The sequence below is a fragment of the Oryctolagus cuniculus genome, chromosome 1, assembly GCF_964237555.1.
Source record: "Oryctolagus cuniculus chromosome 1, mOryCun1.1, whole genome shotgun sequence".
Lineage (NCBI taxonomy): Eukaryota > Metazoa > Chordata > Mammalia > Lagomorpha > Leporidae > Oryctolagus > Oryctolagus cuniculus.
In genome coordinates, this window is record NC_091432.1 from 218174143 (window position 1) to 218198055 (window position 23913).

The 23913-nt window shown below is 45.7% G+C and overlaps 1 long non-coding RNA gene across 2 annotated transcripts in view; it reads left to right on the forward strand.

The window, feature by feature from the left end:
- LOC127493231 (uncharacterized) overlaps positions 1-23913 on the forward strand; it is a 125102-nt gene that overhangs the window by 36585 nt on the left and 64604 nt on the right. The window contains exon 4 of one of the 2 annotated variants that reach the window (XR_011381732.1): positions 1-23913. This exon is cut by the window's left edge and continues 14731 nt beyond it; it is cut by the window's right edge and continues 8996 nt beyond it. The exons of the other annotated variant lie outside the window; for it this stretch is intronic. This is a non-coding gene — a long non-coding RNA (uncharacterized lncRNA). 2 annotated transcript variants of the gene reach the window in all.

Here is a 23913-nt window from a genome sequence, read left to right on the forward strand (position 1 = left end):
TGGTTGCTTTCACTGTCTCTCCCTGCCCCCACTACCTGAACTTGAACTATGGAGGTGCTAAGAAAGAAGAGAGGAGCATGGAGGTGCTGAAGAGCTAGCATAAAATCCATGAAAAACTGAGGAAAATGGCATCCTGGCTCAGCACAGGAGGGGAACACTACCTAGAGGCAGAGGGCACCGGGGAACCTCCCCAGGGGATAGGCGTGACTCCTGCTCTTTCTTTCCATTCACTCGTCGCCTTGGGGATCCGTACCTTCCAGCACTGCTGTGAGATGGAAAGCTATAGGGGCACTGTGTGTTACCACTGCAACCAAAGCCAAGATAAGCAACGAGAGGTTGTCATGGGTTGAATTAGGTCCCCAGTTTGGATGTTGAAATCCTAACCCCACCAGAACCTCAGAACGTGACTGTATTTGGAGATAGGATCTTAAGGAGATAATTAAGTTAAAATGAGGTAATTAGGGTGAGCCCTAATCCAATAGGACTGCTGTCTGTATAAGAAGAGATTAGGACACAGACAGGTGCAAAGGAAAGGCCTCGCGATGACCAGGGAATGCAGTCATCCACAGCCCGAGAGAAAGGCTTCAGAAAATAGTAACCCTGTGGGCACCTCGGTTTTGGGCTTCCAGCCTCCGGGATGGTGAGCAGTAGCTCCTGCTGTTGGAGTCATCCAGTCTGTGGCACTTTGCTACGACAGCCTGCAAGCTAATGTTGAGGTGCAAGGATCCAAAGAAGAGATAAAGCTATTGTTATCTGCATGTGCTGTGATCACTGATGTAGAAAGGCAACTGAATCAGCACACTTTTTAAATAAGAGGATCCAGCAACATTTCTGGAAAGATACAATATCAACTATTAAAAACCAATAGCATGTTTCTTCATTGATAAATATCAGCCATAAAACATTATAGAAAATGAGATGCTCTTTATGGAGACTATAGAAACTATACACCTATGAATTCATTTGTCAAGCAGTAAACAAGTCCACTGTGGAAGAAAAATTTAAAGTACATTAAAGAATGTAACAGGAAGTCTTGAATACATGGAGGGAGATTCCATGTTCATGATAGGATAATATAACCTGATAAATTAACTCAGAGTTTTTATATTGTTATCAGCTTTATACAATTGAACCAGAATACAGATGGATGTTGAAAAACAATACATTTATTCTGAGTGAATAAATATAAAGGTCCATAAATAACTCATCACCTTTTTTGAAAAAAGATTTATTTATTTGAAAGAGTTACACACAGAGAGAAGGAGAGGCAGAGAGAGAGAGAGAGAGAAAGAGAGAGAGGTGTCTTCCATCCACTGGTTCACTCCCCAATTGGCTGCAATGGCCAGAGCTGCACCGATCTGAAGCCAGGAGCCTCTTTCTGGTCTCCCACAAGGTGCAGCAGCCCAAGGACTTGGGCCATCTTCTACTGCTTTCCCAGGCCACAGCAACTCTATCACCTTTTAAAAAGAGCAGGGCAGGATTTGTGTCTTAGTTTTTATGATATATTACAAAGTCATAGTAACAGAAGGCTTGTGTGGTTGTGATGGAAAGACAAAACAATGGAACAAGATAGCTCAGAGATAGATTGTGTATATATGGAGAGCTTGAGATGTGATTAACATGTTATCATAGTTCAATAACTTATAGGTGGCTTTGGAAAATGGACTGTTAGCATACATCAGAGCACGACTAGTTCTTACTTTACTCATAAGATTAAGACATATTAGGGGAACCTTTTTGTAACCTAAGGGTGAAGAAATATTCTCAAGTAAGATCTCCCAAACACAACACATAATATGAAAAGTTAATGGATGTTATTAAAAATTAAGGCTTTCTAATCAACGGGATTAGAATTGGGCAAAGTATACAAATAAGCAATTCACAGGAGAGGAAACCCCAGTTGCTCATAAGCATATGAAGAGATGCTCCAATTCATTAATAGAAAGATGCAAATGAATGCAACAGAGTATCATTACTTTGCACTCCCTTTTCACTCATTGCAAAAATAAGAAATTTCCAGGTGCCAAGGGCTGTGGGGATGTGGGTAACCAGGAGCTCTTGTACACCACTAGTAGACTGATGCAGTGATTTCTGAGAGCCATGAGGAAGGAGTAGACCCATTTGGAAGGATTCACTGATGAGCATCTCACGTCTAGATGCACAAGTTCAAAAGGGATGTCTCCAAGCATGTTCATTGCAGCACTGCTCTTGGTACCAGGATGCTGGAGGTCCTAGGCTCTACCCCTGGGGGAATGGAAAGGTAAAATATGGTTAAGGCACAAAATAAAACACAATGCAGCTGTCAGAATCCACAAACCTGGGCAGGTGTTTGGTGAAACAATAAAGGTGCCTCCTGGGATGTGTTCATTCTGTGTCTGAGTGCCTGGGTTCAAGTGCCTGCTCTGCTCCAAACTCCAGTTTCCTGCTGATGTATCCTGGGAGGCAGCACATTTTGGCTCAAGTAATTGAGTCCCTGCTACCTACCTGGGAGAACAGACTGAGATCTGGGTTCCAGGCTTTGGCGTGGTCTTGCCTTGGCTGTTGCAGGCATTTGCAGAGTGAACTAGCAGATAGGTGATTTCTGTCTGTTTATCTGCCTTTCAAATAAATAAATATAAAGCTAAAAATCAATCTATAACTGGATATACAAGGGGCTTTGAAAAATTCATGGGAAGTTAAATTCAGGAATAATGTGAATTCTACATCGACTTTTGAAGCCTTCTCACACATATATACCTACTATGATAGGTCTTAAACAATCGTAAGAATTAAATGAAATACATCATAATTGTACTTGGCACACGTTTAGTCCTGAATGATACCTCTGGCTGTGCCAATGAGAGAAATTAAAAACACATGTGACCATGTGTTTACCTAAATCCATGTGATGGCTTTTTTTTTTTTTTTAAACTTATTTGACAGAGTTAGACTGTGAGAGAGAGAGACAGAAAGTTCTTTCTTCCATTGGTTCACCCCCAAAATGGCCGCTACGGCCGGAGGTACACTGATCTGAAGCCAGGAACCAGGTGCTTCTTCCTGGTCTCCCATGTTGGTACAGGGCCCAAGTACTTGAGCCATCCTCCACTGCCCTCCCGGGCCACAGCAGAGAGCTGGACTGGAAGAGGAGCAGCTGGGACTAGAACCGGGCGCCCATATCGGATGCTGGCTCCGCAGGTGGAGGATTAACCAAGTGAGCCACGGCGCTGGCCCTGATGGCTTTTTTTTTTTTTTTAAAAGATTTATTTATTTTGCTTGAAAGTCACAGTTACACACACACAGAGAGAGAGGTCTTTCATCTTCTAGTTCACTCCCCAGATGGCTGCAACAGCTGGAGCTGTGCCGATTTGAAGCCAAGAGCTTCTTCTGGGTCTCCCATGTGGGTGCAGGGGCCCAAGGCTGTGGGCCATCTTCTACTGCTTTCCCAGGTCATAGCAGAGAGCTGGATCAGAAGTGGAGCAGCCGGGATTCAAACTGGCGCCCATATGGGATGCTGGCACTGCAGGTGGCGGCTTTACCCGCTACATCACAGTGCCAGCCTCCATTTGATGTCTTACTTTGTTCACTCAGTGCTATGGGATCAGTTCACACTTCAGAACCGAGTGCTAGGGACTACTATTTGTAGCACCTTCCTCCTCATGCTCTCCTAGGTAATTATTTTTAAGTGCCTGTGGGAATGGGTTCCAGGAGCACCCTTGTGGATACTATAAACTCATGGGTGCTCAAGTCTCTTGTAGTGAATGGTGTACTATTTATGTAGAATGAATGTACACACATCCTCCTTTGGGGTGGGGACCGGTTTCCTGCCGGGGGTCACATGGACATTTATAACATCATTCATGGGCCATCCAAAAGTATCAACTTAAAATTAGCCTGCTATGGATGTATTAAATTTTGAGTCCTGCCTGTGGTTGCCTTGACAGGGCCAGCCCCAGATGATTTTGGGGGCTTCATATAGATTATAGGCTGGATGTTCCTTGCTTCTGCAACCATCTCTTGATTACTTACAATCCCCCATACCATGCAAATGCTCTATAAATAGCTGGTATATTTTATTATTTAGGGAAGAGTGACAGGAAAAAGCCTGTCATGTTCAGTACAGATGTAGTTTTTTTTTTTTTTTTTCAATCTGTAGTTGGCTGATTCATGGATACAGAACTCACAGATATGGGGGACTGACTAGATATCACATGTTATGTCTATGGGGTCATAAGCAATTAAAGACTGTGACATAGAATGGAGGCATTGTCTGAGTGAACTTCAAAAAGTTTGTGGAAAAATAGAATTATCATATTATTTTGATTCAAAAGGATTTGAAGCCACGCATAGTTTTTGCACAGTGTTTGTCATGACCTTTGGGAAACAGCTCCTTGTATTCGTCTGCGAGGGCTGCTGCGACAATACTGCAGCTGAGTGGCTTCAACAGCAGACTTTCTCTTCACAGTTCTGGAGGCCGGAAGTCCAAGATCGAGGTGTCAACAAGGCTGATTCCTCCTGAGCCCCTCTCCTTGGCTTGCGCGTGGCTGCCTCCTCCCTGTCTCCTCACCCAGTCTTTCCTCCATGTACGTGGCTCCCTGGTGGCTTTTCCTCTTCTGTGAAGGACATCTGTCCTATTGGGTTAGGATCCCACTCCATGTCTCATTTAGCATGAATTATCTCCTTAAAGGCATAATCTGCAAATACAGGCACTTTGTGGGATAGGACTTCAATATGCAAATTGTACAGGGACCCAACTCAGCCCATACAGAGCTTCTGGTCTTTTATAATTTCTTAAAAAATTTATTTATTTTCATTTTATTTGAAAGTCTGAAATACACACACACACACACAGGGAGGGAGATATTTTCCATCTGCTGGTTCATTCCCCAAATGCCCACCACAGGCTGGGCTGGACCAGGCTGAATCCAGGCGCCTGGAACTCCATCAGGGTTGCCTGTATGAATGGCAGGGATCCAAGAACTTAGGCCATCACTTGTTGCCTCCCAGGGTGCACATGGCATGCAGGTCTTGCAGAGGGCATGAGATGCCTCTGAAATGCTTGTCCCCCTCTGGGTGTGTGTGTGTGTGTGTGTGTGTGTGAAAAATATATCTTTATTTTTAAAGTCAGAGTTACAGAGGGCCGATGCCATGGCTCACTTGGTTAATTCTCTGCCTGCGGTGCCGGCACCCTGGGTTCTAGTCCCAGTTGGGGCGCTGGGTACTAGTCCCAGTTGCTCTTCTTTCAGTCCAGCTTTCTGCTGTGGCCCGGGAGGGCAGTGGAGGATGGCCCAAGTGCTTGGGCCCTGCATCCGTGTGGGAGACCAGGAGGAAGCACCTGGCTCCTGGCTTTGGATCGGCGCAGCGCCGGCCGTGGCGGCCACTTGGGGGTGTCCAACAGAAAAGGAAGACCTTTCTCTCTGTCTCTCTCTCACTGTCTAACTCTGCCTGTCCAAAAAAAAAAAAAAAAAAAAAAAACAAACAAAAAAACAAAAACAGAGCTACAGAGATGGAGATCTTCCATCCTCTGGTTCATTCCCTAGATGGCCACAACAGCCAGCACTGGGTCAGGCTAAAGCCAGGAGCCAGGCGTTTTATCTGGTTTCTCACATGGGTTGCAAGGGCCCAAACACTTGGGCCATTTTCATCTGCATTTCCCAGGTCATTAGCAGGCTACTGGATCAGAAGTGAAGCAGGGGCTTCCATCAGACCTAGGTACTGAATACCTGCGTCCTCCTGCCCAAAGAAAACTGTAGACACAAAGGCCCTGTGAGGGTAGACCCAGGAAAACAATTTAAACATCAAACATTGTATTGAGGAACACACATGGCAAAAAATATATGAATTGTGCACCAGTAAGAAAAGCCAGTCTGAGGACTGATGCTGTGGTGTAGTGGGTAAAGCCGCCGCCTGCGGTACTGGCACCCCATATAGGTGCCGGTTTGGGTCCTGGCTGTTCTATTTCTGATCCAGCTCTCTGCTATGGCCTGGGAAAGCAGTAGAAGATGGCCCAAGTCCTTGGGCCCCTGCACCCACGTAGGAGACCCGGAAGAAGTACCTGGCTCCTGACTTCAAATTGGTGCAGCTCCTGCCATTGTGGCCATTTGGAGAGTGAACCAGTGGATGGAAGACACCTCTCTCTCTCTCTCTCTCTCTCTCTCTCTCTCTGCCTTTCCCTTCTCTCTTTGTGACTCTTTCAAATAAATAAATAAATCTTAAAAAAAGAAGTGAGGCAGCTAGGACACACACTGGCACCTGTATGGGATGCTGGTATCATAGGCAGTGGTTTAACCTGCTGCACCACAAGGCAACCCCTGCGCCCCGCCCCCCCCATCCCTTGTTTTGATGTAGGTTCTGGCTACACAGGTATGTTTTCACTGGTGAAAAGTAATTGTACAGTTAGGATTTGTATACTTCTCTACAGATGTGTTATCCATCAATGACAATTTTTAAAAAAGGTTGAATTTTTCAACTTCTTTCCTTCTTGTCAGTTTCCACTTGGAGTTTTGACTGTCTTATTGTCACGTTGCTACGGCTGTCCTAGCAATGCACTGCAGCCTGGCCAGCTGCAAGTGCAGACATCTATTTCCTCAGAACTCTGCACATTGGAAGTCCAAGGTTAGGATGGCAATAAAATTCTCCTTGCTACCCCTCCTGCCCTGAGGTCTTTTTCTTGTGGATGACCCTGTGCCATCACTGGGCTTTCCTTGTGTGTGTGTGCCCAAATTTCCTCTTTGTAATAAGGACATCAGTCCCTCTTGGATTGGGGCCCAGCCTGCTGAGCTAGATTTAGCTTGATCCCGTTTTTAAAGGCCCTATTGAAAACGGTCACCTGCTCAGGTGCTGGGAATGAGGGTTTTGACATAGGAATTTGGAGGGGAGCACAGCTGAGCCCAGAACAGGTGCACCACATCCGTGGATTATATGAAGGAATGTCCTTGTGGGACTACTTGGTCATGACCTACTGTACACACAACTACGTTCAAATTATTAGCATTGGAGCTGAGACTGTATAAGGTAGGTCATATTTAAATTTGTCTTACATTTTATTTTATGATGCCATCCTGACTGGTTTAAGTATAAGGTTATAATGATTGTATATGATGAGACAAAGGATTTTTTGCTCTTTGTTCTGTTCTACAAAACTACTGCTCTAACCTCATTTTGTGTGTGCCTTGGAGGTTGATGAAAACCAACAGCAAAACTCCGTTACCTCAAATGAAAAGTAAATCAGAGAGGGGAACTCAGTCGATGGACACCAGTGCAATGAGCCCATTTTCTGCGTTTGAAGTCCGGTTTCCACCCCCTCAAATACAAAGGAGCAACCAAACCACCAGGTCAGCCGAGTTCCCTGCTCAGGCTGCTCGGCGGCTCCCCACTCTACCCTGGACTCCCAGGTTCTTCAGGCCCTGGTCCTGGCAGCTCCTCCGTCTTCCTCCTCCACCCTGGAACAGCGTTCTAGTGCACTTGATTTTTTTTTCCTTTTATTTATTTACTTTTATTAATATAGAGAGACCAGACTTCATGGAGCTCATAGATACAATTCCAAAAATATGATCGTCTCCCTTCCATGCTTTTCCCTGGGACGCTGCCTTGTCCCACATACTCTCCCCGGGAGCTCTTCTTCTGTCTCACTTTGGCCAGATAGCACCTCTTCCAGGAAGAGACCTCCTCGTCTTCACCGCATTCTGGGCTTGATTGGATGCCCCTTCTGTTTGCTCTTCTTGCTTTCCCATCCCTTCTCTCTTTGCAGGAGCCTGTCCATGGACTCTGTGGGATGAATGGCAGTCGGACTCTGTGGGTGAGACGGGTGGACTCAGAAAGCAGCCTCCCCCTAACTAAACATGCAAATAAGTGGAGTCGGTCAGCTTTGAAAGCCAAAGCATTTTTCAGAAGATGGTGGCTCTCAAAAATACATCCACAGTGAAAACACTGCACAAGTTCTTCGTTTGCAGTGAGAAGGCTCCGGATAGGCGGGCGTCCCACTCCCTGCTTGTGAAGTGTGTAGGCGGAGGAAGCAGCCTCTTCTCTCCTGGCTGCTCCAGGGCTGGCTGAGACTGGCTCTCACCTTCAAGCCTTTACATTAGCTTGCTCCCCTCCTTTATCCCCCATGGGCCTATTTGAAAAAAATACATTACTCGGGGGACATCCATCTCTTGAGAAAGAGCCTGATCATTCCCTGGGGATCTTGGAGAACAGCATGCACTCTGGCCTTGTATCCCAGGAAGCCTGAGACCCAAGGAGGGGAGAGGCGTGTCCAAGTCTACCTCCAGTGGGGGCAGAGGCAGGTATGAGAGCAGGGTTTCCGGGCGAACCCTTGTCAGCAGTGTGTGTTCCAGGCCTGGTGCCGTGTCACTTTCCCTCCGTGCTATGGACTGAATGGTGTCCACCTCCCCCATTCCCTGTTGAAGGCTTCACCCCTCCACGTGGTGACTGTACTTGGACACAGGGCCTGTACAGAGTAGGGGAGGTAAAAGAGCTGGAAAGGGTGGAGCCCCGACGCCACGGTGTTTCAGTGAGCTCACAGGATGGGATGCTGGAGCACTCTCCTTCTCCCTTGCTATGAAGATGCAGCGAGAAGGCCCAGAAAGGAAGAGCTCACCAGAACCCCTGCCCTGCTGGTACCGACTACCTGGGGTTTCCAGCCTGCAGAGAGCAGACAAAGGGCTGCTGGTTAAGTGACTCTAGTCTCCCTTCCCTCCGTGATCTGTGCACTCTGTTAAGCCCCAGCTTGCAAATCCCCTCCCACCCCCAACCCATTGTCTCCCCTCCTTCTGACCCCTGCACCCCTCCAGGCCTCTGCCTCTCCTTCCAGCATCTCAGAGCTTCTGCCTTTAACCCCCCCCCTCCTTTTTTCCCTGTGTTCTTCCTCTCCTCTCTTCAGCCCTAGCCTCATCAGCACTTGTTCTTGCTCTAGCAACTCCTACCACTTTGAGATTTGCCCACTAGTCTCCCCAGGGGTCAGGGCTGCTGTCTCCTTGCCTCTGCCTGGCCAGAGCTCCTGGGCCCCTCCTGACTTCCCCAGCTGCCTCCTTGACACCCCACCCTGCAAGTAGACTTGAAAGACAGTTCCAAGTCAGCCTTGGCCTGCCATGGCCTCCTGTGTGGACAGAGAAGAGTGGGTGCGGGGTGTAGCCTTAGGGAGTGGTTAGCAAACCCGGGGGGAATAGTCAAAAAGCACAGCTCCTCGACCGCATGATTTGAATACCAGGCAGGAGTGGCCTCTGTGAGTCATGAAACCACACGGTCCCCACCCCTTTGTTTTTCTTGGAATCAGGTGTGTGGGTGTGAGCGCCCTCTCATGAAGACCTCTGAAGTGTCGCGTCCTGAGAGGAGGGTCACAGCTGAGTGGCACAGGGCCCTGGCCCTGTCCTGAGTGCTTCCTCAGGCCTGGACTGCTTCCCACGCGTGACTGACAGCCCTGTGAGGGAGGGGCCATCATTCCCCAGCTAGAGCTGGAAACACTGGGGGTGCCTTGCCCAAGCTCACCCCTTGCAGGTGGCCTCACTGGGACTCAGAAATCTGAGGCAGAGGAGAGGGCATTTGCGGGGCCCTTCTCACTGCCAGGCTTCTGCCATCTGTTATCTCAGTACAGGAGGGGAGTTGAGGCGCAGCCAAGTGGGCTGATCTGCTGGGGTCCCCAGCTGGTGAGTGATGCCCCCAGGCTCCAGCCCATGTGGATCTGACTCCAAAGCTAATGGATGCGTGAGTTCACTCAGTGTGTGGTTCCCATATCCCAGGTCCTCGTGTTGACCCAGAGGGACTTCCTGATGGGTATTGAGCTATGTCTATCACCTTGCTGAAATGGTTCCCAGCCTGGAGAGTCACCATCATCACCCTTGTGCGTGGTACCAGCTATCAAGTGCTTACCCAGTCTAGCACTGCATCAGCGACATCGGCTTGATCTTCTGGGCTGAATTGGGTGTCCACCACCACATCTCTATGCCGAAGTCCTAACAGTCAATGCTTCAGACTGTGACTGTATTCGGGGTAGGGTTTTTCAAGAGGTAACTGAGTTACAGTGAGGTCATCCATCTGTGAGTCTAGCCAAGGGGCTGGATCTTCAGAATGCATTTGCTGGTCTCCCCACCTCCTAGGAGGTGGAATGCAGGTGTTCCCTGGGGTGGGGTGGGGTGGAGGAGGGCCTCTGGGAGCAATGCTTGGCCTCTGCTCGCCTCCATCTGCTCTCTTCCTCCTCTGCTAGGGGATCCATAGCCCTGTGGATGCTTGTTGGCAGAGACCACAGAGCTTGCCACCTAGGAGTAGAATGGCAGAGATGTCAGCCCCTGCGAAGTCGCTGGGCCCTCCCATCTCCTTCTAGAGAAGGAAACTGACGACCAGCGAGGGATTTGCCTGAGGTCATGCTGCAAGTGTGGGGAGAGCTCTGGGGCCTGCAGGAAGAGCACCTCAGCCCCAACCTTCTGGGTCCACACATGGAGTGCGAGACCCCACACCCGACGCCCTGTGTCCTCCCCCTTGTAGCCTTTCTGTGAGACCCCACACCCGACGCCCTGTGTCCTCCCCCTGGGTAGCCTTTCTCTTGCTCCATTGCCTCCTTGGTAGCCACCTCCTAATCACCCCACAGTGCCCAACTCTTCTGGCCCCAGGCCTTCGGTCCTTCTGGTCCTGCACGCACCTTCCCCTGTTCCGTGCAGCTGACTCCTCCTGCAGTAGGTGGATCCACAGCCCCCTCCTTGTGTTTTCCCTCGTGGCCATCTTTCCTTTTTAACGTAAGTTATGTTACTACTGAAAACTTCTGATTCACATGTGCCACTTGTGCATCTTCATGGGGCACAGTGCAAAACTTCAACACAACGTACACCACGAACTGCATGCAGGCCAGGCAACCAGCCTTTCCATTTCCTTATCTTTCCCCTGTGTGTGGAGCTCACCAGCCTACTCTCCCCTAACTCCTTTTACAGAATACAGCACATCCTGATGTCCTGTGGTTGCCCAGGCGTGCTGGGGATTGTGGCAATTGTTGCTTCCATTTGAATGTGTTTTGGCACCTGCTATCCCATCTCCTTCTATTCCACCCCCCACCCCCCAAATAAACCAGACACAGAAACTCAAATGCATGCATATGTTCTTCCTCACTTGTGGAAGTTAGCAAAAAGTCATGGACATTTTTTTTTGACAGGCAGAGTGGACAGTGAGAGAGAGAGACAGAGAGAAAGGTCTTCCTTTGATGTTGGTTCACCCTCCAATGGCCGCTGCGGCCAGCGCGCTGCAGCCGGTGCACTGCACTGATCCGAAGCCTGCAGCCAGGTGCTTCTCCTGGTCTCCCATGGGGTGCAGGGCCCAAGCACTTGGGCCATCCTCCACTGCACTCCCTGACCACAGCAGAGAGCTGGCCTGGAAGAGGGGCAACTGGGACAGAATCCGGAGCCCCGACCGGGACTAGAACCCGGTGTGCCGGCACCACAGGTGGAGGATTAGCCTATTGAGCCGTGGCGCCGGCCATGGCCATTTTTTGTCACCTTCACTTGCTTGCTGTGTCACACACTGTGAGCCCTGGTTTGCTGGCTAATCCTGTACATCACCACAGGCTATAAGGCTTACAAGAACAGCAACCTGTTGTTGTATTTACTACCATCTCCGAGCTCAAAAAATACCTAGTGATTGAATGAATAAGTCTGCTTTCTAGGAAGACTCTGACAAAGGACTGGGTGATAAAGCATGGTTAGGGATTGTCATAACTACTGCCAGCAACAAGGAGCGCTGTATGTAGGGACTGACCCCTGCCATGTCTTGTACAGAGGCATCCGTGACCTTGGGGATAGGAACCAGGGGCTGTTTCTCCAGAGAAGCATCCCTGATGCCCCAGATGTGGTTTTCCTGCCATATGGTGTGAGAGCTATCTGGACGCTTGATCTCCAGCATTTCAAATACACTTACTTGTACAATTTTTTCATTCTTAAATATAAGATAAAAATTTGTACTTAGTGAGTTTTCAAAAAAGATTTTTTATTTACTTGAAAGGCAGAGTTACAGAGAGAAGGAGACATACACACACACACACACACACACACACACAGAGAGAGAGAGAGAGAGAGAGAAAGAGAAAGAGAGAAAGAGAGTGCTTCCATCTGCTAGTTCACTCCCCAGATGACTGAAACAGCTAAGGGAGGAGGGTAGCAGGCTGAAGTCAGGAACTGGGAGCTTCTTTTGGGTCTTCCATGTGGGTGCAGGGGCCCAAGCACTTGGGCCATGTTCTGCTGCTTTCCCATGTGTATCAACAGGGAGCTGGATCAGAAGTAGAGCAACTGGTACCTGTGTAGGATGCCAGTGTTGCAGGCAGAAGCTTAACCTGCTATGCCACAATGCTGGCCCCATTACATTTCTTTCTTTCTTTTTTTGACAGGCAGAGTTTCTCATGAATAAAGTCAGGATAATGGGAATGCTTGCTTCCTCTGGGTGGCCTGGGAACAATGACAGGCTACCTGCCTGCGTGCCTAGCATCGCACCTGGCCCTGGCAGGTTCTTATGAACATTAGCTATTATTACGTTCTCTGTTTTTCAGCACCAACGTCTTGGCTGGGTAATTTGTAGAATTCAAACTCAGTAAACTCATTTTACTTTGAATGATGCTGAAGAGTTGAGAAATGAGGTGGTGGACATTCAGGTCAAAAGTGCGGAGAGTTGTGAGGATGAAGATAAAGACGTCTCACGTTAGCTTTGTTCAGTTGTGTGACACTAGCTTCTCAGGAGCTGACAGCACTGACAGCTGCTTTTGCTGCTGTTGTGGGTGTCTCTGGGCCATCTGTAGTTCTATTATTCCAGGATCCAGGCGGAGGAAGCAGCCCTCGTGTGGGCTGGGCAGTTCCTATGGAAGAGGGAAGAGGAGGAGATGGCTCCTGCTCCTGTTTATGCATCATTACATCGTCTCTATTTGGACATGATTATGGCTTATATCCTGAGGCCACACTAATCATAGCCACGCAGGTTGTCAAAGATGTGGCAGGAGCAGAGACCTAGTTCAGGGATGGCAGCAGATAAATGGGGGTAATTATATACCAACCACCCTCTGGTCTTACATTTGTTACGTTTTGGAGATGATCTGAGGCATCCCTTTAGCTTCCCACCTGCCAGCTGGAACCACGACTCCTGGAGTCTTGAGGGGGCTACAACTAGAAGGAGATACCATGCAGGTTTGGTCCACAAATGGAAAATGCTGAAGCTCCCTCATGACCATGCACTTTTAGCCATGGAAAACTGGGAATAACCTAAGTATCTAGCAATAGGGGACTAGCAAACAAATAGTAGTTTCTTCACTCAATGGCATTCTATACCACCATTAAAAGAAATGAACTGCAGCTGGGTATCTAAGAGAAGGCTTCTCTAAAACACTGGTGCTTGGAAAAAAAGATGTTGTGACACCAATATAAAAATACACAGTCTTACAAATGGTCTGACTGCTCTTCAAAGTGTTAAACCTAGGTGTCACACCATCCAGCAATTCTACTCCCAGGTATGTTCCCGAGAGAACTAAAGATACAGTCTACGCTAAACCTTGCTGTGAGTATTCATAGCAGCGTTATTCATACGAGTTGAAAAGTAGAAGCAACCTAACTGTCCATCAGTTGATGAATATGAAACACGGTATAGCCATCACATGGGTGATTATTTGGCCCCATAAAGGGATGAAGGACTGATATACGCTACAGCATGGAGGAGCCCTGGCAATACGATGCTCAGTGGAAGAAGCTAGAGGCAAGCAGTCACATATTCTATGATCCCACTTGCATGAAATGTCCCACAGAGGCTAGTCTACAGACCAAAACCAGGTTCACAGCTGGTAGGGGCTGGGGAGAGGGCAGGATGGGCTGTGACTACTTAAGGGATCTGAGATTTCCTTAGGAACTGATGGAATTAAAATACAATGTGCATTTTCCATGAGGTTTTGAAGCTCCCTCATAGTGATGGTTGCACAACATTGTGAGTGTACTAAATCCCACCCAACTGTGTATTCTAACATGGTTACAGTGCTAGATTGTGTGTTTTGTGTTTTACCATAATAGAGAAATGTACAGCAATTTATATGTGTGTTTATATGTGACACACACACACACACACACAGTGTGATTGCACACCTGCATAGAAGTGTAATTGTACAATACACACCAGAACAGTGCTTCTCTCCTGGGATGCAGGAAGGGGAATGGGAGGATGGACAGGTAGTTCTTAACATTATGGTGTTTTAAAATGCCCCAAAGTGTATATATCAAACCACCAACACTGATTTGGTCTAAACCATTGTATATTTATTGTATGATTCTTTGCATTTCTCTGAATGTTTGAGACATATAGTAATTTAAAAAGAAGTGTTGAAAGCCTTGTCTCTGGGCAACGTTAAGTGTGTCTGTCTTCCGTCTGCTGCACTTGGGGAGCAGGTGAGTTAGGGAACAGGAAACATTAGGTTTCATTGTGTTTTTGCCTGACTGCATCCCATTATTTTAGAGTCTATTGAAACTAATGATGCAGGGGCCTTATTTTTCTCCACCTAGGCCTGCAACTTTGACTCTGATCAATGAACTCCATCTTCCGGAGGCATAGCGATGGGCTGGGGGTTTTCATCTCAGATAATTGCTTTTCTCCTGCTTTGTTGGGTGGAAGACAGAGTTTTCCTTTCAGGCTCAAACTATTCAAAGATAAGGCAGTGCACTTGTTTGCCTCAGCCTGCGATTTTTAAAATGAGTTATTCCATCATCATTAGAAGTGATTCTCCAATCTATAAAACTTCTCAGAAATGATGAAGTGGGAGAGGGAGGAAGCTCAAGTACTAATTTTAGATGTTACCAATAATGTTGCTGAACAAACAAATCCCCAGAGTGTCTCTGGGGACAAGGTGAGGGATGGCCCATGGTGGTTTTTCCTTAGTACGGTTTAATTCCTCCCCAGGTCCTGTCCCTTTTCTCTGTAAAACTATGTAATTGCCCATGTTTCCAAAGTACCTGTGCAATGCAGTTAATGATGATTTGCAAATAATTTAGTGAAGCTTATTCGAGGGGCTTACAAAGTGTTTATGAAAATTGTATGTTATAAGAAAGCTATGTGTGGCTTTAAAAGAATTTTGCACCTCAATAAGCTTATCCTTTAATTCCATTATTCCATGAAGTATTTATATTCCCCTGGTATGTCCAGCATCAAGCATAAAGCCCCTGGGATCCCTATTATTTAAACTGTTCTAAAGGTCCCTCCAAGGTCATGTTGTCCAACAAACTCATTTTACAGATGGGAAAATTGAGGCCCAGGTTGGCCACAAGAAGCCCAAGATCCTAAAGTCTGCTTCCTATTTCAAATGCCTTTGGTTTCTCACAATTATAGATTTCTCCCAAGATGGTGGTTATGGTGTGAGCCTACTCTACAAAGCTTCATGTTCTGGAAGCTTGGTACCCAGTGGGGTGGTGCTGGAGTGGTAGAAACTATAAGAGGCAGGGTAAGGTGGAACGTGGTTAGGTCATGGGGTCTCTGCCCTCGGAAGCAAACAGCCTTGGTCAGAGGAACGGGCAGTTCGGATGAGAGCAGGTTGTTATAGAGTGAGGTCACCCACTGTTTGTCCCCTTTTGGATATGGCTGTTTCCCTTCCTGCTTCACCATATTATAGTGCAGATGGTGGGCACCTGGTCTTGGACTAGCAGCCTCCCAAACCCTCAGCTAAAGAAACTTCTTTATAGAGTACCCAGTCTCAAGTATTTTGTTACAGTAATGGAAAACCGACTAACTCCTCCACTATTAAGCTTTTGCCCAGGGTAAACTGTGCTGTGAAGAAGACCTCTGCATGTTGTAGTCAGAAAACCTGGGTCAAATCCTCGCCCCTCCCAAGAGCCTGACACTTTCCTTGTATGAATGTCAGCTTCCTCCCCTATAAGTGGAGCTAAGCATCCCTGAATCCAAGCATTGTTCTGAGACAGCAGAGACTGTTGGAGTTTGAGAAGCTTGAAATCAAAGCAGGGACCCGGCAGCAGAAGCTGGGCATAAGCATGAGTTCAGATGGCAATGCAGATTCAGTCTACACATCCCAGTGTGTTGCTGATAAAAACCATCTCCTTCTGGACCCTTGCTGTGTGTTAAACACTGTGTTCATTGTAGTTTGTGGGTTTCTTCTGTAGTCCTCATGGAACTTTATAATGTAGGTGTTATCATTATCTCATCTCAACCAATAGGAAAACCAAGGCACAGATAGACGAAGCAGCTTGCCTAAGGTCACACAGCCACTGATGAGCCACCGGAATTTGCACTTAGGCCTGCTGGCTCCAGTGTGGAGCCAAGAGGCTGCCATTCCCTCTACTTTTATGTCCAAGGAGGCATTTGCAAATCAGTTAGATGTATTTAGCAGGCGAACCCTTGAATCTTCTTGTCTCAGTCTGGGAAATCTTTACTCTTTTATCAGTCACCAAGTAACACAGGGGAAGATAGAGCAGAGAGTGGTACCTGGATGATGCAGGCTAGGCCCTGAGGTTCCCTTCCTTGAAAAGAATAACCTCAATGCTCAATTCCTGGCTGTTAGGAGCTCAATTCTTGGCTGTTAGGAGGATGGTTGCTAAAATAGCTTGTACCAGAACTGTATTCTTTTAATGACCATAGCTTCGTAATATCTTTTGAAAATATGATGCCTCTAGCTTTGTTCTTTTCTCTCAGAATTATTGTGTTAGTGTGTTTTCTCCTGCTGTGGCACAGTCTTACAGACTGGAAACTGATAAAGAAATTTGTCTTACAGCTCCTGAGGCTTGAAAGTCCAGTGTCAATGTCCAGCATCCTTGCAGGGCCTTACTGCTTGACTATAACATGATGGGAAGGGCAAGCCAGCCTGTGTAATACAGACATCAGGAGGGGCTGAACCTGCCTTTATAACAAACCTAATTTTGCAACTGTTTTTTTTTCCCCAAGATTTGTTTATTTGAAAGGTAGAATGATAGGGAGGGAAAGGGGAAGAGAGGAGAGAGAGCAGGAGAGAGAGAGAGAACTTCCATCCACTGTTTCATTCTTCAAATGACTTCAACAGTAAGGGCTTGTCAGGCCAAAGGCAGGACCCTAGAACACCATTCTCGTCTCCCACGTGGGTGGCAGGAGCCTAGTTCTTTGGCCATCCTCTTCTGCTTTCCCAGGTGCATCAGCAGGGAGCTGGATCAGAAGTAGAGTAGCTGGGGCTGGAACCATTACTCTGATATGTGATGCCAGCATTGCAAGTGGCAGCTTAGTTCCCTGCACCACAATGCTGGTTCCCTTGCAACTAACTTCTAAGATGATGACATTAATTCATTGATGAGGGCAGTGTCCTCCTGGCCTAAACACTTCTCATTAGGCCTCATCTCTCGACATTATTGTGTTGGAAATTAAGTTTCCAACACATGAACAGTGGGGGTCATACTCAAAACACAGCAATTGCTTTGGCTCTTTGGGGGCCTTTTGTGGTTTCATATGAATGTTGGGATTGCCTTTTTTATTTCTGTAAAAAAAAAAAAAAGCGCCATTGGAATTTTGATGGGGATAGCATTGAATCTGAGGATTAGTTTGGGTGGTATGGACATTTTAGCAATATTCAGTCTTCTAATCCATGAACACAGGATGATATAGACCAGTCAACATTATTCAGAGCCCAGAAATAAACCCACATATATTATGCACACACATATGCCAGGTGTTTGACAACACCAGAGGCACAAGGACACACAATGGGGAAATCCTCCTCTCTTCAACAACTGTTGTTTGGAAACTAGGTATCCACATGCAAGAGAATGAAACTGGGCCCCTATCTTACACGATACACAAAAATAAACTCAAGATGGTAAAGACTGAAATGTAAGACCTAAAACTGCAAAACTTGTACAAAAGAGGACACTCTTCTTGACACTGGTCTTGGTGATTTCTGGAATGACACAAAAAGCACAGGCAACAAGAACAGGAATGTACAAGTGGGGCTGCATCAAGCTAAAAAGCTTTGAACAGCAGTGTAAAAACAGTGTGAAGAGGCAACCTATGGAATGGGAGAAAAATATTTATAAACTAAACATCTTTTAAAGAGTTTATGTCGCTCCCCCATTCGCGGAGGAACGACACAGGACCCTGCGCTGTTCTTTTGTCTGCTCTGCCCTTCCCGGGTTGGCTGCCGATCCTTCCACCTCCGTGGAAGGGCGGTTCCCCCTGCCACTTTCCCCACTTCCGCGGGGGAGCGGCACACTGCCGGCTGGCTCTCTCGGGGGCTGCTCAGATGTTATCTGGATGTTCCTGGTGCATGTTGTCTCTCTCCTCCTTTATAGTCCTCTTCACCAATCCCAACTCTGCTACCCACACGCCGAGCACGCTGCTCTCCTCCAATCAGGAGCAGCTCCTACAGTTTATTGGTCGAACTGGAGGCAGCTGCGTAGAAGCTGTTTACTCCCTTTCAGCGCCATATTGTGGGAGAGCAGATGCATAGAATAAGTCTTAATTCCAGTAACTTAGTCTAGTCCGAGTTGCTCCCCACAGTTTATATCTAAAACATAATGAACTCCTACAACTCTATCATAAAACAAGATACTCAGTTAAAAAATTAGGCAAAGGACTTGAATAGATATGTCTTCACAGAAGACATACAAATGGCCAGAAGGTATATTAAAAGGTGTTCAATATCTGTACTCACCAGCTAATGGAAAATCAAAACCACAATGAGATATGGCTTCATATCTGATACAAATGGCTTTTATCAGAAGATAAGTATTGGCAAGGATGGAAAGAAAGTGTAGCCAATATACACTGGTGATGGAAATGTAAAATAATGCAGCCATTATGGAAAAACAATATAGAAGCTCGAAAAAAATTAAAAATGGAATCTCCGTATGGTCCAGCAATGTCACTTTTGGCTTTATAGCCACAAGAATTAAAAATGAAGTCTCAAAGAGAGAGCTGTGCACTCATGTCATTGCAGCATTTTTCATGACAGTCATGAGGCAGAAGCAACCTAAATGTCTGGTAACCGATGAATGGATAAATAGGATGTGGTGTATGCCATGAAACATTGTTCAGCCAAAAAAAGAAGGGAACTCTGCCGTACGCAGCACCATGGATGGCCCTGGAGGAAAGGCTAAGTGAAATAAGCCAGTCACAGAGGGGGAGTGCTGCATAATTCCACTTATCTGCAGTATCTGAAGTAGTCCACTTCACAGGTGCAGATTGCTAGGGACTGACTGGAGAGAGCAGGAAACGGGGCATTGTTCAGTGAGTAGGATGTTTTCGTCATGCAAGATGAGTGAGTTCTAGAGAGCCCCTGGAGAACATAGTGCCTATAACAATGCTACATGGCACACCGCATCATTTGTGAAGAGGGTGCATCTCAGGTTAAGTGTTTTTGCCATAGTTAAAAAAAAGCGTATGGAGTTTTGTTTTCTTGGGATGAGAGGAGACTGAAAAAGGAAAGCTGTATTTTGAAAAAAGATATTTGAAAACTGACCCAAGGTGAAAGCGCGTGCTTTCCAAATTCAAGATCAAAGCAACGTTCTTAGCAGCATCCGCTTCTGTCAGGTTGGCACTGGAAAAGCAGTCGGGTCAGCCCTCTGCCTCGCAGGACCTCTGGCGCTTCTCCCACAGACAGAGGCCACTGGGGTTTTCATGCAGTGGCTGGATCTGAGCCCTGGTGAGACTATTTTCTTGCTGCTCCTTGTGAGGGCCCTGATAAAAAGCTTTGCCTGCTGTTTGTAATGCATGCTGCATAGGAATGCCCAGGAGCCCCTTTTCTTCTGCTAAACAGTCCTGGTACTTGGTCCTGACTTCCCCACACTCTGCTGGGCCCCAGGTAGAAGAAAGGTTGAGAAGAAGTCCCCCCAGTTCTGATGAACCTGTATCTTGTTCCCCAGCACCCCACGTCCGCCTTTGCTTTTCTTTTCAGCCAAGTACTCACAGCCTTGTGGACCAAGAGCCTGTGGCCTGACTCCTTTCCCAGATAAGGGGATATTTCTATATTTTTTTTAATTTTCATTTTATTTGAAAGGTAGAATGACACACACACACACACACACACAGAGGTAGAGACAGAATAAAAGAGATCCATCTATTGGTTTCTCTGCAAAGGCTATGACAGCTGGGGTTGGGCCAGGCTGAAGCCAGGAGCCAGGAGCTCCATATGAGTCTCCCATGTGGGTAGCAGGAGTCCAAGTACTTGGGCCATCTGCTGCTGCCTTCCCAGTTGCTTTAGCAGAGAGCTGAATTGGAAGTGGGGCAACTGGGACTTGTCATTATTCCCTAAACGGTATGGTATGGCAGCTACTTACATAGCACTTATGTTGTATTAGGTTTTATACATAATCCACAGATGACTTAAAAGTATATAGGATGATTGTGTAGGTCATATGCAAATATTATGCCATTTTACTTAAGGAACTTAAGCATTCATAGATTTTTATAGCCATGGAGGGTCCTAGAATCAATTCCCCATGGATGCTGAGGGATCCATGTAAGTGGAAGCATGATTTGTCTTTTTTTAAATAAATAATTTTATTGAAATATAATTGGTCTTCAAGGACCTGTCCATGTACTAATAGTAATGTGTACAATCTGATGAGTTTGGATCTACACAAGCATCTATGTTACCATCAGGGTAATAGACATAGCTAATACCTCTCTGTTGGACAGTACAATTCTTTTTTCCCCTATTGTTTATTTTTATTTTTTATTAAATTTTAAGTTAACAGATTCAGTATGATTTATACACAGGATTCTAAGAACATACTGATATTCCTTTCCTACTGCTCTCCCTCCTCCCCTCTCATCCTTCTTCATTCTACCTTTCTTTCTTTAGTTTTTGAGATATCATTTTAAATTTATATTACAGCAAAAAGGCTAATACTTCACTGAATAATAAGTTTAACAAGTAAAAAGCAAAAAGACCCCAGTTTAGTGGGAATATATAAATAATAATTTAATGGAACAATATTTCACCCAAATATAGTTTTTTTGTCAATTAGTCACTCATAATTCCTTTTAATGAAATAGAACAAATGACAATGTAGCATTGTAAATATTTTCTGTGTGGTTATAAGATAATTAATTTAGAGTTTAAGCCATTTCCTTTCAACAGTTTATGCTTAGAAATAATTTTATGCAGTTGCAAAGCAAATAACTGTACGTATTTTTGTATTCTATTTGTTACCACAGACCAGGGAAAACAGAGTATTTGTATTTTTATGACTGCTTATTTAATTAAGTACAATGGTTTCCAGTTACATCCATTTTATTGCAGGATTTCATCTTTTTTATGGCTGAGTAATATTCCATAGTGTATATATACCACATTTTTTTATCCAGTCATTAGTTGATCCCATGTCTTAGCTGTTGTGAATTGAGCTGCAATAAACATGGGGGTACAGATAACTCTTTCAAATGCTGACCTCATTTCAGGTAAGTTCCCAGGAGTGGGATGGCTGGGTCATATGGTATCTCTGTTTTCAGCTTTCTAAGGAACCTCCATACTATCTTTCACAATAGCGGTATTAGTTTGCACTTCCACCAACAGTGGATTAGGAACCTTTTCCTCATCGTCCTTAGCAGCATTTGTTGCCTTTTGATCTCTGTGTGAGAGCCCTTATAACCGGAGTGAGGAGAAACCTCATTGTGGTTGGATTTGCATTTCTCTAATGGCTAGTGATCCTGAGCATCTTTTCATGTGTCTATTGGCCATTTGAATTTCATCTTTTGAAAAATGCGTGCTCAAGTCCTTTGCTCATTTCTTAACTGTCTTGTTTGGTTGCTGTTGAGTTTCTTGAGCTCTTTATATGTTCTGGATATTAATCCTTTATCAGTTGCATAGTTTGCAAGTATTTTCTCTCATTCTGTTGGTGGCCTCTTCACTTTTTGTTTCTTAGCAGTGCAGAAGCTTCTGAGCTTTGTTTTGGATTTGATTGCCTGTGATTCTGGGGTCTTTTCCAAGAAGTCTTAGCCTATGGCAATGACTTGCAAAGTTTCCCCAGTATTCAGCTCTAGTAATTTGGTGGTATCAGGTTGTAGATTCAGATCCTTGATAGATTTTGTGTTGGGTTTTGTATATGGTGCAAGGTAGGGATCCTGTTTCATACTTCGACATGCAGAGATTTGATTTTCTGAGTATCATTTGATGAAGAGATTTCCTTTCTCCAGGGATTGATTTTAGCTCTTTGTCAAAGGTTGGTCGGTTGTAGATGTGTGGATTGATTTGTAGAGTTTCTATTCTTTTTTTTTTTTTTTGACAGGCAGAGTGGACAGTGAGAGAGAGAGACAGAGAGAAAGGTCTTCCTTTGCCATTGGTTCACCCTCCAATGGCCGCCGTGGCGGGCGCACCATGGCCAGCGCACTGCGCTGATCCGAAGGCAGGAGCCAGGTGCTTCTCCTGGTCTCCCATGGGGTACAGGGCCCAAGCACTTGGGCCATCCTCCACTGCCTTCCTGGGCCACAACAGAGAGCTGGCCTGGAAGAGGAGCAACCGGGACAGAATCCGGAGCCCTGACCAGGACTAGAACCCGGTGTGCCGGCGCCACAAGGTGGAGGATTAGCCTAGTGAGCCACGGCACCGGCCAAGAGTTTCTATTCTGTTCCATTGGTCTACATGTCTGTTTTTGTGCCAGCACCAGGCTGTTTTGATTGTAACTGCCTTGTAGTATATTTTGAAATCTGGTATTGTGATGCCTCTACCTTTGTTTTTGTTGTTTAAGAATGCTTTAGCTATTTGGGGTCTCTTGTGCTTCCAAATGAAGTTTAGCACCATTTTCTTAGATCTAAGAATGTTGTGGAATGAGAAGGCCATGCCAAGATGGCCACTGGCAAGCGAGCATCAGTTACTCAGGAATGGCTTTGAATCCCACCTGGCAACGGAGCCTGCCTGGCAACAGGCTGTGATTGGATGGCTTTGAATCCCACCTGGCAACGGAGCCTGCCTGGCAACAGGCTGTGATTGGATGGCTTTGGAAACTGCCTGGCAACAGGCTGTGATTGGTTGGGGCATAGACCGCCCCTTGACTGGATTGGCTGGTCTTGGCTATATAAGCTGTTGTACTAACTGAAATAAACGAGTCTGCGGGCTGCTTGCCTCAAGCCCGCTTTCACCCCACTCCTGGGGTCTGTGTGGTGACTTCGCGCCTCTTGCCCTCACCACACTCCTCCTCTCAGAAACAAATCCACTGCAACATTGTAGAGAAATCAACTGCAACATGAGAAGAGTGTCATTGGTATTTTGATTGGGATTGCATTGAATCTATAAATTATTTTTGGTAGTATGGATATTTTGATGATATTAATTCTTCCAATGCACAAGCATAGAATATTTTTCCACTTTTTGTGTCTTCTATTTCTTTCTTTAATGTTTTTAAATTTTCATTGTAGAGATCTTTTGCCTCCTTGGTTAAATGGATTCCAAGGCATTTACTTTTTTTGTAGCTATTGTGAATGGAACTGATCTTAGAAGTTCTTTCTTAGCCATAGCATTGTCTGTGTATACAAAGGCTACTGATTTTTTTTGTGTTAATTTTATATCCTGCCACTTTACCAAACTCTCTTAAGAGTTCCAATAGTCTCTAAGTGGAGTCTTTGGTCCCCCTTTATATAGAATCATGTCCTCCTCAAACAGGGATAATCTGACTTTCTCCTTTCCAACTTGTATCCCGTTGATATCTTTTTCTTGTCTAATGGCTCTGGCTAAAACTTCCAGACTTTATTGAATAGCAGTGGTGAAAGTGGGCATCATAGTCTGGTTCTGGATCTTAGTGGAAATGCTTTCAATGTTTCCCCATTCAATCTGATCTTGGCTGTGGGTTTGTTGTATATTGCCTTGATTGTGTTGAGGAGTGTTCCTTCAATATCCAATTTGCTTCAGGTTTTTTATCATGAAAGGATGTTATATTTTCTCAACTGCTTTCTCTGCATCTATTGAGATAATAATTGGCTTTTATTCTTCAATTTGTTAATGTGATGTATCACATTTATTGATTTGCATATATT